This window comes from Phacochoerus africanus, chromosome 12, assembly GCF_016906955.1.
Source record: "Phacochoerus africanus isolate WHEZ1 chromosome 12, ROS_Pafr_v1, whole genome shotgun sequence".
Taxonomy (NCBI): Eukaryota; Metazoa; Chordata; class Mammalia; order Artiodactyla; family Suidae; genus Phacochoerus; species Phacochoerus africanus.
In genome coordinates, this window is record NC_062555.1 from 36,971,557 (window position 1) to 36,989,827 (window position 18,271).

The 18,271-nt window shown below is 38.3% G+C and overlaps 1 protein-coding gene across 3 annotated transcripts in view; it reads left to right on the top strand.

The window, feature by feature from the left end:
* Positions 1–18,271, top strand: part of FRMD3 (FERM domain containing 3) — a 320,699-nt gene that overhangs the window by 184,923 nt on the left and 117,505 nt on the right. The window lies entirely within an intron of this gene.

Consider the following 18,271-nt stretch of genomic DNA (forward strand, 5'->3'; position numbering starts at 1 on the left):
AAGTGTCAACCTGTGGGTTCACTTTTGCTATGAAATTGTCCAAAGATAGACTCTGTTTCTTTACAGAGTTTCTCCTGCCAGGGAAACAATGGATGGAATGGAAGATCTGAGGGTGGGGGCGTCTGCCTCTTGGTGAGAACAGTGTAACTTCTCTTATTTGCTGGCCTTGGTCTTCCCTGCAGTCACTATTCCAATGGCCCCTCCCCATTGTCTTACCTTCATATTTCATATCCAAACAGGGGAATTGGTACCTGGTTTCCACTGATTGTGGGTGTTGCTAGTAAATGGTTTAGGGTGGGAAGTCAGTCTTTGTGGGGAGGGTTGGTGAAAGAGGCAGATGTATTTTGAAACTAAAATCTTTCTTTAACTTTAATGAAGATCGTAGTATTCTTTTCTACCTCTCAGGCTTCCTGATAAAATTTTCTGGGTAATAGTTTTCAAGCTTAGGTGTTCTGAATTTTTTTTTTCCTGGTGAACTCTTGAAAAAGTCATCTTGGGAAAGATCTCTCTAGAATATAGAATATCTGGCCATCCGTTTGGGGCGTTGTGAGGAGGGAATTGACTGATGTCCTGGGTACCATGAGGTTTTGTCTTGGTCACCATGTCAGGCTGAAGTCAACTTGCTTTTATTTATGGTTTAGAGGAGAGCTTCTGAAATGCACCTCAGAAATTCATTACCTGCCCCTGAAATCCATTTATCCCTTCATGTCAGCTTTCCCAGGGCTGAAAAGTGGGCGATAAATCAGTTTCTCATCAGAGATCAGGTTAGCGCATATTATGTCACTTGTCATCATTCAGGGGATTCTTTTCATTTTTCAAATATTAAGAAGTTATTCTAGGCAAGGTTTTTGTTTTTTTTAACAGAAAGTTTTATTTTATCGTTATTTCCAAGTAAGTAAGTAACAGAGAGCCTTCTATCTAATGGTTAATAAGGAGAATTTGTAGAATTATATTAGAAATTTTTTTGCTGGGTAATCAGACATTTTTATATATTTCATATTTCTATTGTTGATTCTACCTCCTTGATTACATTTTTTTTTACCTTTTTTTTTCTACTGTACAGCATGGTGGCCCAGTTACACATACATGTATACATTCTTTTCTCTCACGTTACATGTTCCATCATAAATGACTTGACAGAGTTCCCAGTGCTGCAGAGCAGGATTTTTAAGTGGGAAAAGGAAGAAACCAACCATGGGTGGCAAACTAGGAATCAACACATCTATTCCCTAACTCTCTTCTTTTCCTTTCCCTCTGTCTCACTTTTGCTCTCTCTGTCCTCCCTCAAACCTCCTTTTGTCCATCCCTTCTCTTTATTCTCCCTTCTCTCTCTTGTCTCTCAAGAGCGAACTCCACCTGGCCAGTGCAGGAGAGACAGCCAGCCAGGTTGTTCTGAGGCAGGCTAACGCTCTGGGCTGCTGTGGCAGTGGGTGCCACAGAAGGGGGGCAGGAGAGATGTGTGGGGCACAGACAGAGGCAGCAGTGTGTGGGAGAGGTTCTCAGAGGTCAGGTTCTTGGGGTGAGGTTGGGACAAGCATCCAAGAAGTAGCAGGACAGAGGTACCAGGAAGCTCTGTAAAGCATAATAAGCAGGATAATGAGAATGAACTAAGGTGTCTGAGAAAACCATAGCTGATGCCTTGCTTTTACCCCTTAAATACAAAGTTCTGATATTTTTGTTTATATATTTTAAAATATTTAGATACTTTTCCAGTAAACTGATTTATTGCAAATAATTCTTTGGCTGCCATTCTTTAAGGTCATGAAATAGTTTCCTTAGGTCACACACATTTTTGAAATATAACTTTATCTCTAAAGGGTGGTAATTTCACCACTTAACAGAAGAGAAACTTTAAAATTTGTGAAGAATGTTCTGCTTCAGTGCTTTGTGCCTACAATTAATAAATCTAAACAACCAACTCAAAATATATAATGTTTTGTAAAAGTGATTTAAAGATTGACATATGACAATTGACCAATTTCAGTCTAATGACAAATAGAATTTGAATCTGGACACAAGAATGGTGTAAAATTCAATTTCTAAACTGGATATGGGGACTCACTGATTCCAGAAACTGGCAAGGGTCTTACCTATCACCTGGTCCTCTGTTGTATTATTAAGGATAGCAGTGAAAAAAAAATTAGTTTTCTCAGATCACAAACTTAGCTTTGTTATTATAGATGGGCTCTTGTAGTGTCAAGGATTCCTAGTGTTCTTGTGCATATGTCCTGGATATAGTCACTCTAATGTAAATTAGAAAAAAATATATTTATTTATTTATCTTTTAGGGCCGCACCTGCAGCATGTGGAGGTTCCCAGGCTAGGAGTATAGTAAGAGCTGTAGCCGCTGGCCTATGCCACAGCCACAGCAATGCGGGATCCTAGCCGCATCTTCAACCTACACCACAGCTCACTGCAGTGCCAGATCCTTAACCCAATGAGCGAGGCCAGGAATCGAACCCACAACCTCATGGTTCCTAGTTGGGTTTGTTAACCACTGCACATGATGGGAGCTCCCAGAAAAAAAATTTAAATTAGGGCTTACAGATTGTTAACCCAGAGAAACTGCGTCCAACTCTTGGGACTCATCCCATGAATTTATCAATAAGATCTAGTTGCAGAACCCTGGGCAGCTTCCTTGTTGGCTATGGGTGTGCCTTTCATATTCTGACTGTTTTTAAGTGGGTAGTAAGAGCATAATTCCACGTAGGGACATTTCCCTCCATCCCCATCTCACTCACCAATAATAGCTAACTTTCGGGTCCTTTACCCCTACCTTATTAAGATCCCTCTGTCTGTGGGCGTTCCCAGGGTTGGCAGAAATCAGCTTGTCCTGATTAACAAACTCTGTACAAAGGCATTATATCTTACTAGTATTTTTTTAAAAAATAATATCATGTTTGTAATTTTCCGAACAGTTCAGAAAAGTTTAAAATGAAAACCAAAACTATTTTCTTCCCCCCTAATATCTCTATGCTTACTCCAAAGCAATAACTACTGTTAACAGTATTTTATATATCCTTCTGGGAGTTTTTAACTATACATGAGCTCCCCCAAGATCTAGAAGGCCTTTTATAAACACAAAGGAGATCAATCTCTATGTATTATTTTTCACCTTGTTATTTTTTCATAATAATTTTAGTGATTTGTTTTCAATATCATTAATTGATGATTGGCCTCACTCTTTTTCATGTAAATATTCAGAGCAGTTTTATTCATAATTGACAACAACTGAAAACGATTCCAACCTATATCAACAGGTGAAGAGATAAATTATGATGTATCCATGCCACCGACTATTACTCAGCAATAAAAGAATGACCTGATGATACATGTCACAATACAGAGGAATCTCAGAAGTGTTAAGTGAAATAAATCAAACACAAAAGGCTATCTACTTTATGTTCCACTTATATGACATTCCAGAAAATGTCATATAAATGATAGGAGCAGAACACAGATAGTTCAAAACTAGGGCTGGGAGGAGAACTTGTGGAGTGAGTGATGGAAATGCTCTACTTGTTGATTATGATGGTGGTTGCATGACAACCATTTACCAAAACACACTTAGCTGACAACTTAAAAGTGAATTTATTTTATGCAGGTTATGGCTGTTAGTTTTTTTTTTTTTTTTTCTTGTCATGTAGTCATTTCCTATGTGAGCTTAGGTTAGACTTTTTTTTAATTACATGATGAATTTTATTACAGTTATAGTTGTGCAATGATCATCACAGCCAAATTTTATAGCATTTCCATCCCAAACCCCCAGTGCATCCCCCACCCCCCAACCTGTCTCATTCGGAAACCATAAGTTTTTCGGGGTCTGTGCATCAGCATCTGTCCTGCAAAGAAGTTCATTGTGTCCTTTTTTTGGATTCCACATGTTAAGTGATAGCCTTTGATGTTGGTGTCTCACTATCTGACTAACTTCACTTAGCATGCTAGTTTCTAGGTCCATCCATGTTGCTAAAAATGCTGTTATTTTTTCCTTTTAATGGCTGAGTAATATTCCATTGTGTATAGGTACCACATCTTCTTTATCCACTCTTCTGTTGATGGGCATTTAGGTTGTTTCCATGTCTTGGCTATTGTATATAGTGCTGCAATGACCATTGGAGTATATGGGTCTTTGCAAGTCATGGTTTTCTCTGGGTAGATGCCCAGGAGTGGGATTGCTGGATCAAATGGTAGTTCTATTTTTAGTTTTCTGAGGCATATCCATACTGTTTTCTACAGTGGTTTCACCAATTACATTCCCACCTACAGTGTAATAGGGTTCCCTTTTCTCCACCCCCTCTCCAGCATTTATTGTTTGTAGACTTTTGGATGATGGCCATTCTGGCTGGTGTAAGGTGGTACCTCATAGTGGTTTTGATTTGCATTTCTCTAACAATTAGTGATTGAAAACATCTTTTCATGTATTTTTTGGCCATCTGTATATCTTCTTTGGAAAATTGTCTGTTTAGATCTTCTGTCCATTTTTTGATGGGGTTGTTTGTTCTTTTGGTATGGAACTGTGGAAGGTGTTTATAAACTTTGGAGATTAATCCCTTGTTAGTCACTTCATTTGCAAATGTTTTCTCCCATTCTGTGGGTTGTCTTTTCATTTTGTTTAAGGTTTGCTTTGCAGTACAGAAACTTTTAAGTTTAATTAAGTCTCATTTGTTTATTTTTGTTTTTATGGCCTCATTTTTAAAATGGTTTTCTGACAGTTATTTGTATGCATGTACATACATAATTTACTTATTAATGGACATCCATGTGGTTTCTAGTCTTTTCCTATTATAAATTATGCTGCAATAAACATGCTTCTATGTATTTTCTTGCATCTGGTGCAAGTACATCTGTCCTAGAAATTGCTAGAAATGTAATTGTTGGATCAAAGAGTATACACATTTTATATTTCCTTAGAGATAAATATCCATCCAAAGAGCTTATATTAGTTTACTCTATTCATGTTACATGAAAGTTCTTATTTCCCCTAATTCTTGTTGAAAATAGGCATAATCAAGCTTATTTTTATGGTGACCTCGAATCTAATAAGGAAGAGAAATATAGGCTACACAATTTGTTTGGAAAGCATTGAGAAAATAGCTTTCTCATTTCCCTACTCCATCATTGTATATTCATAGGCACAAATGTGGAGTGAGATGGTTATTTTTTTTCCATCAAAAGTACTCAGACAATAGACGGCCTGGAAACAAAGTGTTAAATGAAGTGCTTGTTTTGAATGTTTAGTTTTCAGAGTCCTTGCTTTCCATGCAGGAATTTTACTATATAATACAGGCTGACTTTTCTCCCTTCAAATCTTTAACTTTTAGCTTTGTCCCTGTGACTGTAGAATGTAACATGTGTAGCGAGTACACATGTCGTGGCACACATCATAAGGACAAACATTACATATCCTATTGTATCTGTGTAAGCGCACACATTATATTAGCACCTGAAGTTTTTAAAAAGTTACTGGCTATGACCTAGAGGTGTAGAAATGTAACATTATTTCCCCATTACTGAATTCCACTTGCACTGAACCCCTCTTTCCTCAGGGGTGGGGAGATGGGGTGGAGTTTAATCTTGCTACTTCAGGGTAACTCAGGATCTGCCAGTTGAGCATTTGATCTCTTTCAGCAAATCACTCAGTGAATTCATAATTTAAACATGGTCACTTGAAAGTGCATACCTTATGTCTGAGTATTTCTTTTTCTCCTTCCCCAAAATGACATCATGAGGCAGAGGAAACATACTTGCCATCCACCATGGTGGCCAGGGTGACATCTCTCTAGGGTATGATCCTCTGAGTCCTGAAGGACTTGTGTATCTTATGTGATTTTTGCCTCTGGTTGCTGGCATCTTCCCCCAATGCATCCTATCTGGAGGTAACTGGTCCCACCTGACCATTGAGTAGGCACTGGCATGTGTTGCTGAGACCTGCCACACCCACCGTGGTCTTGATCTGCAAATCTAGACTCTGCTCTTTTGTGGTCTCTTCTTCATGCCTTTTTTTTTTTTTTTGCTTTTTTTGGGCCACACCCACGGCACATGGAAGTTCCCAGGCTAGGGGTCAGATTGGAGCTACAGCTGCTGGCCACAGCCACAGCCACAGCAATATGGGATCTAAGCTGTGTCTGCGACCTACACCACAGCTCAAGCAATGTCAGATCGATCGTTAATACACTGAGCGAGGCCAGGGATGGAACCTGCATCCTCATGGATCCTAGTCAGATTCATTTCTGCTGTGCCACAGTGGGGACTCCCAAAGCCCTTTCTTTATTGATCCTCAGTCCTTCTATATCTAATCTTAGTGAAAAAAATGTTTATGCAACTGAACTAAAGGGAAGAAATGATTTTTTGGAATAAACATCCATCTGCTATACTAATACATTTTTAAATGAAACATTTTGCAAATTTATTTAATAAAGTAAATTATGTGAGCATGAATTTAATAATATAATGATCATTACATGGAATTTATGCAATCATAAATATCCATTTACATGTCTTCATTCAGACACGAACTAAAGTCTTAAAATAGTGGTTTTGTCACCAAGAGAGATGTCGCACTCTTTATCAATTCCCTAGACCACACACACACACTTAGAAGTGAATTTCAATTTGACTGAAATGACAAGAAAGACAGTATGGATTGGCACTGAGGTGATTTTTATCTTTTCACTGCATCTCAGCACTTGTGTATTCACCACTGGGACAGGGAGAAACTGCTTCAGCCTTGGGGAGACTTGGGACACAGCCTAAGGCTCCCCCTCTCCCGAAACACACCATGCTGCCATATCTTCAGGATGCTCCAGATCCCAAGCAGAGTACTTTCCCTAAACTCTAGGACTTCCTTGTCTTGCCCCCACATTTCACCAAGCCTAGCGTGCTGAGGGGTGCCAAATTCCCTGTCAGAACTCCTTCAGAGAGCATCTTAACCCTAGTTGGGTCCTCATTGCATCTCTCCAAGCTCTCTGCCTGTCTTCTTCCCTCACCCCTTTCCCACAACTAATAATGGCTTTGGCCCTGGGATATAAGATTAGTGTCCTAATAGATTTTTATACACAAGCAGGAACTGTGTCTCAAATATAATGAAAAGGAAGTGCTACTGTTTACAATAGTGATAATAAGTAAAGTGATAAATTTCTCATAAATAAATGTGCAAGATCTATATAAAAAAACTGCAGTTTTACCATGGAAACTGTAGAGTAGATTAAAAAAGAATTCAGTAAATGGAGACTTTTCATGTTTCTGGTTAATATTAATAAAATGAATTTGTTGCAAATGAATGTATACTTCCAATAGTTTTCAAATCAAAATTTCCATGAGGTTCTCTATGGCATTTAACAAACCAAGGCTCACCTGCAAAAGAAAATGCTCAAAACTAGCCAATAAATATGTAAAAAAGGAACAGTGAACAACAATGGGGTCCTTGTTCTATTAGCAAATCAAGGCTTATGAACTATAGTAATTATGAGGCCCCATTATAGACTCATATAGTAATTAAGATGGAGTTAAGAATAGGAAAAGATTCAGGGAGTTCCCATCATGGCGCAGTGGTTAACGAATCCGACTAGGAACCATGAGGTTGCGGGTTCGGTCCCTGCCCTTGCTCAGTGGGTTAACGATCCAGCGTTGCCGTGAGCTGTGGTGTAGGTTGCAGACGCAGCTCGGATCCCGCGTTGCTGTGGCTCTGGCATAGGCCAGTGGCTACAGCTCCGATGCAACCCCTAGCCTGGGAACCTCCATATGCCGTGGGAGCGGCCCAAAGAAATTGCAAAAAAAAAAAGACCAAAAAAAAAAAAAGAATAGGAAAAGAATCAGAAGAACAATAAAAAAAAAACCAATCCATTATTTATGAAAATATTGTTGCCCAAACTCTGCCTCTGTTTACCAATGCTGCATAGAAACACATATCCGGAGTTTTGGTGAAGGAGAGAAAGAGAGCTTTTATTGCTTTACCAGGCAAAGGAAGCCACAGCAGGCTAATGCCTTAAAGACTGTGCCCTCATTGGGAAGAATGCAGGGGGTTCTATAGTAAAACGGAGAAAAAAAGGATTTTCAGATAGGAATCAGGATTGGGGCAGACATGCATTCTTCTTTCTTTGGGGGGATCCTAGTCATCAAAGATCTGGGCATGATTCTGGTGGTGGTCTTCTAGGTTATTGCCTAGAGTAACAGTACTTGTGAAAAGGGCATATTGATCAGAGATTAGAACAAACTAGGAAAGTTCCTGAAAAACATCATGTGCTAATAATCTTTAACCCACAGGCAATTGTGCTCAGGGTCACTAATCTTTAGCTTACTGGTGATTGTGTTTAGGATACAGTTAAGCCAAGGAGAAGGACAAGGAAGGACTCTAAGCTGTTCAGTTTTAAAGTATTCATTTCTAAAAGAAGCATGAGGAATGGAACTTTTCTCTTAGGTGTATAAGATGCCTCCATCATTATGTGTATCCCTTGAGAGGGAACCAGGAACCTGCTCCAAGGCTGTACTATTGTTCTTGACTGTTCCTCTCTTGTCTTTGCATCTCCTCCCTTCCCTGACCAGCATTTGTCTGAACTTGTGCCTAGGAACTCAGAGAAGTCCATGGAGGCTGAATGAGACCCAGTTCATAAGAACAAGAAATGAGGGACCCAGAAAGGCTTCTGTGCCCAGGAGCCCCACAGAGCCCTGCGTGGTTACAATATGGGTTATAATAAAGATTGTATTTCATATCAGAGAGACAGAAAGATAGATTATTAAAGGAATAATTTTTGGATTACCTCTTCACTTGGGAAAAAAGAAAAACTAAAGCCAAACCTTGTATCATACATAGGATTAATTCCAAATGAATTCAAAAGCCCAATATATTTAACCATTTATAGCAGTTTAGGTAAAAATTTAGAAGTTATTTACTTTTACTTTTCAGTAGTACATTTATTTTTTTGGCCTTGTTAGAGAATTATTCAATAAGCAAGAGATTTGCTGTTAATCTGTTAAAAGAGAGAAGGATAATTGAAAACATTTGTGATGTTTCAATTGCTGAGCATCAAGGCTGATCTTGTGCTCAGTGGGAAAAAAATGTAAAATGGAATTTACATTTTGTCTCAATATGCTTAACTTTATTCATTAATGAGCTACCTATATTATGAAAAAATGCTCTGTTAAAAATACTAAATAATATTTATTGAATGAAAGTTGAATGACTAAAATCAATTCCGTATTCTTGTTTTTTTTAAGAGAGGATTCAGGTGCAGTTCAGCCAACATAGTCACTCATTCAACAAATTTTTTTTTTAACTTTTTGATCACTTTGCCTGTTTCTCCCATTCCTCACCTCTAGCAATTGCCAATCAGTTCTATCTATTCTGTATTTTTTTTTTGAGGGCCACACCCATGGCATATGGAAGGTCTGAGGCTAGAGGTTGAATCAGAGCCACAAACTGCCAGCCTATACCACAGCTACAGCAATGCAAGATCCAAGCCTCATCTGCAACCCACACCACATCTCACAGTAACACCAGATCCTTAACCCACTGAGTGAGGCCAGGGATCAAATCCATGTCCTCATGGATACTAGTCGTGTTCATTACTGCTGAGCCATAATGGGAACTTCTATATCTTTTTTTAGATTCTGCATTTAAGAAAGATTATATTCTTTCTCTGATTTTTTTCACTTAGCACAGTGCCCTTGAGGTCCATCCATGTTGTCACAGTGGCAAGATTTCATTCTTTTTTAATGGCCAAATAATATTCCATTGTGTGTGTCTATGTATATACACCACACTTTCTTTATCCATGCATCCATGGATGAACATTTAGTCTGTTCCTATATCTTGGCAATTGTAAATAGTGCTTCAGTGAACTTGGGGGTACATATATCTTTTTGAGTTTGGTACATGTATCTTTTTGCTTTCTTTGGATAAATACCCATAAGTGGAATTGCTGGATCATATGATAGTTACATTTTTAACTTTTTAAGAAACTTCAGTATTTTCCATAGTGGCTATATCAATTATCATTCTCAACCAACAGTGCACAAGGGTTCCCTTTTCTCTACATTCTTGCTACCACTTGCTATTTCTTGTCTTTTTGATAATAGGCATTCTAATATGTTTGAGGTGATAACTCATTGTAGTTTTGGTTTGCATTCCCCTAAGTATTAGTGATATTGATTATCTTTTCATGTGCCTGTTGGCCATCTGCATCTTTTTTGGAAAAATGTCTACTAAGATCTGCCCATTTCTTAACTGGATTTGTGTGTGTGTGTGTGCTATTGAGTTGTATGTGTTCTTTATATATTTTGAGCATTAACCCCTTATCAGAAATATGATTTGCAAATATTTTCTCTCATTAAGTGAATTGCCTTTTTATTTTGTTGATGGTTTACTTGGCTGTGCAGAATCTTTTTAGTTTCATGTAGTCCCACTTGTTTGTTTTTGCTTTTGTTGCTTTTATTTTTTTGGTGTCAGATTCAAAAATTATAATCAAGACTTACGTTAAGGAGCTTACAATCTTATATTTTCTTCTAGGAGTTTTATAGTTCTACATTCAAGTCTTTAATAAATTTTGAGTTGATTTTGTGTGTGTGTGATGTAAAATAGTGGACCAGTTTCATTCTTTTGTATGCGGCAAGAGAATTACCAAAATCATTTATTGAAGAAACTGCCCAATACCATTTATTAAAGAGAGTGTCCTTTCTTCATTGTGTATTCTTGGGTCCTTTGTCATAAATTAATTGACCATATATGCGTGGGTTCATTTTTGGGCTCTCTCTTCTGTTCCATTGGTAAGTGTGTCTTTTTTTAATGCCAACACCATACTCCTTTAATTATTATTAAATAATTAAAATTCTTCAAGTTCTTCAGTGAACTTGGGGGCACATATATCTTTTTGAGTTTGTACATGTATCTTTTTGTTTTCTTTGGATAAATACCCATAAGTGGAATTTTAGAAGAGTTTTAAATAGGGGAGCATGATGCTTCTAGCTTTGTTCTTCTTTCTCAGGATTGTTTTGGGCTATTTGGAGTGTTTTGTGGCTACAGACAAATGTTAAGATTAAACATTTTCTGTAAAATATGCCATTGGGATTTTGATAGGGATTTCATTGAATCTGTAGATTGCTTTGGGATACATGGACATTTTGACAATATTAATTCTTTGAGTCCATGAGCACAGGATATCTTTCCATTTGTTTGTGTCACCTTCAATTTCTTTCCTTAATATTATGTAGTTTACAGTATACAAGTCTTTCGCCTCCTTGGTTGAATTTATTCCTAGAAGTTTATTCTTTCTGATGCAATTGTAACTGGGATTGTTTTCTTAATATCTATTTCTGATAGTTTGTTATTAGTGTCTAGAAACACAACAGATTTTTGCATATTAATTTTATATCCTACAACTTTACCAAATTTTTTCATTCTGACAGTGTTTCAATGGAGTCTTCAGGGTTTTCTCTATGTAATATCATGTCACCTGCAAATAATGACAGTTGTGCTTCTTCCTTTCCAGTTTGTATGCCTTTTATTTCTTTTTCTTGCCTGATTAGTGTAGTAGGATTTCTAATACTATGTCAAATAAAAGTAACAAAAATGAGCATCCTTGTCTTGTTCCTGATCTTAGAAGTAAAGCTCTCAGCTTTTCACTGTTGAGTATGTTAGCTGGGGCTTATCATAAATGGCCTTTTTATGTTGAGGTGTGTTCCCTATTTACCCACTTTTATCATAAGTGGATGTTGAATTTTGTCAAATCCTTTTTCTGCATTTGTAGAGATAATCATATGGTTTTTATCCCCTATTTTGTTAATGTTGTGTATCACATCAAAAGTATTTTTTTGTAATTATGGAGTCAAACAGTATTTCCCAAGGTAAACATCAAACCCATAAGTAACAAAGCAAAACACTAACAAATTTGTGCAAATTTAAACATTTGTACTAGAATATTTGGTTTGTTCACTGCATAGAGTAGATTCTCAGTAAATATTTGTTGAATGAATTAGTATAAATGAATCATAAACAAATTAAGACACAAGAAAAATAATGGGAAGAATATTTGCCAAATATATAAAAAGTAGTAATATGCAGAATATGTGAAATGTGATGCTAAACACCTCAGTAGGGAAAAAAAAAACACTTAGAAGTAATAAAAATAAATGGCCAATAAACTCATAAACAGTTGCTCAGCATTAGTGACAAGGAAAATGCAAATTAAGAGAAGAATTTTTTATTTATCATACTGAAAAAATTGTAAATATTGATAATATCCATCATATTGATGCAAATGGAGGTAACATTTCTGGTGTATAAACTGGTAAAGCCATTTGGGAAGGAAATTTGGCTGTATCTTTCAAGATACCTGGGGGCGGGGAGAGATAAATTGAGAGGATGGGATTAACACATATAGTAATACATATAAAATAGATAACTAACAAGGACCTACTATATAGCCCAGGGAGGTCTATTCAATGTTCTCTAATAACCTATATGAGAAAAGAGAATAGGTACAGGTATAACTGATTCACTTTGATATAAATCTGAAGCTAATACAACATTATAAATCAACTATGCCAAAATAAAATTTTAAAAAATTTTAATGTGAAGAGTAAGCAAGAAAGCTTCTCAATGATAACATAATCATGAATTTCTGATAGACAATGATTTATTAAACAGAACACAAAAAGTGTTGATACCTCAAGTATATATTGTACAACATGGGGAATGTAGGCAATATTTTTAAATAACTATAAAAGGACTATAACCTTTAAAACTTGTGAGTCACTATATTGAACACCTGTAACTTATATAATATTGTACAACAACTATATTTCAATACAAAGTGCTAAGTAATAAAAAAATGCCTATGTCTTTTGACCCAACAAGATCATTTTTGTGAATCTATTGAAAGCAAAATTTATTCCCAGCATAGATATATATTGTGCAAGGATGTCCACTGCAGCATTACTTACAGCACTGAGAATTGGAAGCAATAAAAAAGCCCAGCAGGAGTTCCCACTATGGTACAGTGTGTTAAGAATCTGACTGTAGCGGCTTAGGTTGCTGCAGAGGCACAGTTTTAATCCCCAGCTCAGCACAGTGTGTTAAAGGATCTGGTGTTGCCACAGCTGTGGCTTGGATTCAGTCCTTGGCCTGGGAACTTCCCTATGCCATTGGAACTTCATTATGCCATTAAAACAAAGAAAAACACCAAAAAAAATACCCCATTATTACAGGAATTCCCACTGTCATGCAACAGGTTAAGGATCCAGTGTCATTTCTGTGGCTTGGATTTGATCCCTGGCCTGCGAACTTCCATATGCCATGGGTGCAGCCATAAAAAGAAAAAAATATTTTTTAATTACATAAAAATGTTGAAGCCCAGCAATATTTGGCAAGACTAAATAAACTATGTGGAGTACCTGCAGTCATTTTAAGGAATGAGGCAGACATATATTACTGACATCAAAAGATTTATTAGATATATTGTAGAACTTAAAAAGCAAGTAAAATACCACATAGAAAATGATCCATTTATCTGAAAATAAAAAGATGGTTTTTATATGAATATGTAAGTGCATGGACGAAGGACTCAAAAGTTCTGCTCGAAATGCAGTTACCTCTGGGGAAGAGAATGAAGCAGGGAAGAAGTGATGTCCTCATTTTTTATTACGTATAGTTTTGTTTTACTCAGATCTTTTACAATGAGAATATATTCATATACTCTTGATAATAAAAAAGAGAACATAAACAAAAGGAAAGGGAGCATTATGCAAAAGTCAAATCCAAATGGAAAGGAAGAAAGAAATCAAAGTACAGTGTGCATTAAGCATGTACTACAGAAATAGAGACCCAGATGAATGAAAGCCTACTTAGGAGTTCCCATTGTGGCTCAGCAGGTTAAGAACCCGGCATGGTATCCATGAGGATGGGGATTAGATCCCTGGCCTCGCTCAGTGGGTTAAGGATCTGGCGTTGCTGCAAGCTGCATTGCTGTGGCTGTGATGCAGGCCTGCAGCTGCAGATCCTATTTGACCACAGCCCAAGAAGTAACTACCATGTACCACAGGTGTGGCCGGGGTAAGGGAGTGGTGGGGAAAGAAAGCCCACTTAGTCTTCTAAAGAGGCTCCCCGTTTAATCCCTGCTGCTGCCTGATTAGCCCAACAGGGTAGTTATGATCTTATTCTTGCTCTATCTATCAGGGACTGTGCTGCTGCCAAGCCCTGGGAAGAGACAGGGGTTCTTGGACATGGCTTCTGCATGCAAATCAGGGTGGGGAGGAGCTGCATCCTCTGTATAACACATGGATTGGATGTATCTATAAGAGCAATGTTGAGTCAAGTTGCTGCTAATGTCTTCAGGGCTCCCTCCCGTAGTTATGATGGCTTTTCAAGGAAACCTGAGATGGCGTGTAATTTGTGTCTCGGTGATGTTTGTGAAACCTCAGTGTTTAGGTAGTTTTCCAGCACCTCTTGAGGATACTCTAATGAAGAGCTGTCTTGCTGCTAAATGATTTTGTCAATAGTTAGCATACCTTCCTCTGTAGCCTAGACAAGAGAGTACTGGGAGTGTAGACTTTACTCTGGGTCAGGAATAGGAGAACACCACAGGTCCATATCCATTCACGAGGCCAGTTTGGATGCCTGACTCCCAATTCTGTTCTTCTTTGCTGAGTATGTTAGTTCCTAATGCTGCCATAACAAACTACCATACACTGGCTGGCTTAAAACAAGAGAAATTTATCCTCACAGTTCTGGAGCCTAGAAGTCTGAAATCAAAGTGTCAGCAGGTGCCATGTGCCTTCTGAAGGCTCCTCTAGCTCTTGCTGCTTGCTGGCCAGCTTTAGCTTGTAGCTGCATCACTTTGGTCTCTGCCTGCATCTTCCCATTGCCTTCTCCCTGTGTTTTCCTCTTTTATAAAGATATCAGACACTGGCTTTAGGGCGCACCCTAACCCAGTATACCCTCATCTTAATTAGTTATATCTTTGAAGACCCTGTTTGCAAATAGGGTTACATTCTGAGGTTTCAGGAGGATATTAAATCTGTGGGAACACTACCCAGCCCACTGCGAGGAGCACCCTGATTTAGAACACCCGCACCTTTCAAGCATTTCTGCTTACTCTTTGGGTGACCTTCATGCCTTCTTTTTTGTGGCTTATTTTTTCCTCCTTGGTGTATGTGTTTTTTCTTTCTTTTTCTCTTTTTTTTTTTGCTGAACTTGATCGTATGATTCTGACTGAAACACTTCACACGTTTTACTTCTCCACACACCTATAGTGACAGTAACTTCATCTCTAGACCTCTTGGGGCAACCTAGCTCATTGTCCTCATGGCTATATACTCTCACCAAGTCAGATCCCCAGGACTTAGCTTGGAAAATTTCTTTCCTTAGTCCACAGCTTACTACAAAGCTATGCATGTGATCAGTTCATAATAAATGCTTGTTGACTAGACTCAAAATGCTCCTTTTAGGGAGCAGGCAAAAGAATTTAAACTGCCACATGCATTCTTTAACAAGGAAGCAAAACACACACATCTGAACAAAACCCACTGCATAAATAAAATATGTAACACTAAGTCCCCAAGTGCTTTTGGTTTAGCTTTGGCTGCTTTTGCTCTTTCTGGTTTTCATGTTTCCAATACTTATTTCTAGCTTTGGAAACAGGTTTCTTTTATTCCACTCAGAGCTCTGTAGTTTTGGCTCTTTTTTTCTCCCAGATTTGGCAATTTCCTTTTTTTTTTTTTTTGGCTGCACCCATAAAATATAGAAGTTCCCAGGCCACGACTGAATCCAAGCCGCAATTACAACCTACACCACAGCTGCAGCAACACTGGATCCTTAACCCACCACACCAGGCCAGAGATTGAACCCATGCCACTGCAGAGACAACACAGGATCCTTAACCCACTGCACCACAGCAGAAACTCCAAAAAATGTCTATTTTTGATATGTCACTCAGAAAACCTGTATGGTTTGGGCCTATAAATAATTTCCACATTGTGCTTTTTATTTCCCAGCATAGAAAGAAATAATGATAACAAAAGTAAGGACAAAAAAAACCCCTTACTTTTATAATGTGCAATCCTAAATGATGTGTATATTTGATAAGCTACAGGTTTCTAATTTTTGACCCTATCCTTATGGTATGGTTGGCAGTGACATTGATGTCATTTTAATTAGGTACCATGGTGGGCCTCAGGGAGGGCCCAACACTCCTTGTGGGAAGGAGGGAACATGGTGGGACTAGTGGAGGAAAGTTGCATTGTCGGGCAGAAGCCCTTATGCCACCAGGGAGATATTTCAGGGCTTCCTTCTTCCTTAAGGTATGTTGTGTTTCATAATGGGCTATATGATTCAAAACTACATGTGTGTTGGCAGCATAAAAAGTCTGAATGATAACCATAAAGGACTAAGAGATTCCAGGCTTGGCATGTTGGTACTAGAGTGAAGTAGGTCAGAAAGAGAAAGGCAAATACCATATGATATTACTTGTATCTGGAATCTAATATATGGCACAAATGATCCTTTCCACAGAAAAGAAACTCATGAACTTGGAGAACAGACTTGTGGCTTCGAGGGGGAGAGGAAGGGGTGGGATGTACTGGGAATTTGGGGTTAATAGATGCAAACTATTGCCTTTGGAATGGATAAGCAATGAGATCCTGCTGTATAGCACTAGGAACTGTATCTAGTCGCTTATGATGGAGCATAATGGAGGATAATGTGAGAAAAAGAATGTATACATGTATGTGTGACTGGGTCACTTTGCTGCATAGAAGAAAATTGACAGAACACTGTAAACCAACTATAACGTAAAAAATAAAAATCGTTTAAAAAATGACTAGTAGAGGTAATTCAGATGTGGGTCAATCAGGTTAGGAAAGCTTTATTCATATCTGTTTCCTTTTGGTTGGAAATACTTCATACTGCCTCATTTTTGCATGCAACTTTATGGTAAAAATATCTCAGGACTATGATACAGAAGTAAATGCATCTGGCTCTTAGAATTATTATGACTACTTGTTCATTTACACCAACCAACATAATGCCAGAGGGGTAAGTTAGATACACAACATCTGTAGCAAGTAGGTACCTGAATCTCTTGCCTTTGGTTTCATGTCCTTTTGCTAACTTTGGGGGTAATAATTCTCAGGTCACTGTACCCTAGTCCCAGATAGCGAAGCTCTTCTTTAGAAGCAGGAGTATCACATATCTCTTCACATGTGTATTTATTTCATGTCTGTTTTTTTCCCACTCCTTCCTGATGAATGACAGTCCCTCTTACACCCTTTGAACCGAGATAGAGGGCTGAGGTCAAGTTGAAGGGCTCTACCTCATCCATGATGGTTTTTTCTTCAACCTCTAGAGTAACAATAACTCCTCTGAGTTGAGTACGAAGGTCTCAGGCAGCCTGCCAAGTGCTTGACATCAGTAGTAGTTCTCATCTTCATGGTGGTTCCTATTTCAGACCCCTGGCCAGATGTGACCTGCCACCTGGCTTTGTATGGCTGCAGACTGGGAGTAGGTTTCCTATTTGTAAATGGTTGGAAGAATAAAAGGGAAAGATAATTGATATTTTGTAAGAAATGAAGGGTATGTAAAATCCAGATTTCAGCATTTTATTAGAACTCATCATGCCATTTGCTTACATCTTGTTTGTGGTTGCTTTCACACTCCAACAGCTGGAGGGGGGCGTAGTTGAAACGGCAACCTCGAGTGAAAAATATTTACTCTCTGGCCCTTTCCAGAGAAACTTTACAGATTCTTACTTTAGGTGGCTGGTTCCATTATTATCCCCCATTTTACGGATGAGGAAATGGAAGCTGAGAGTTTCAGTTTCTCTGTAGCAATTTATCCAGATGGTGAACTTGAGATTAGACCTGTTGGATGTCAAAGTCCCTGTTGGAGCATCTCCTGAGCAGCACAGGCAGTTTGAGAATTCCTGGAAGAAATTTGTGAGGCAGCTACTCAGCACTCCTGTATCCCATAAGAGGTTTTTTTGGTTTGTTTTGGGGTTTTTTTTGTTGTTTTATTTGTTTGTTTTGCCTTTTTTTAGGGCTGCACTGGAGGCATATGGAAATTCCCAGACTAGAGGTGGAATCTGAGCTATAGCTGCCAGCCTACACCACAGCTGCAGTGTCTGCGACCCATGCCACAGCTCACAGAAATGCAGGATCGATCGTTAACTCACTGAGAGCGGCCAGGGATCAAACCCACATCCTCATAGCTACTAGTCGGATTGTTACCGCTGAGCCATGAGGGGTATTCCCCCTGAGAGTGCTTAGAGTTGACTTTACTGTGTAT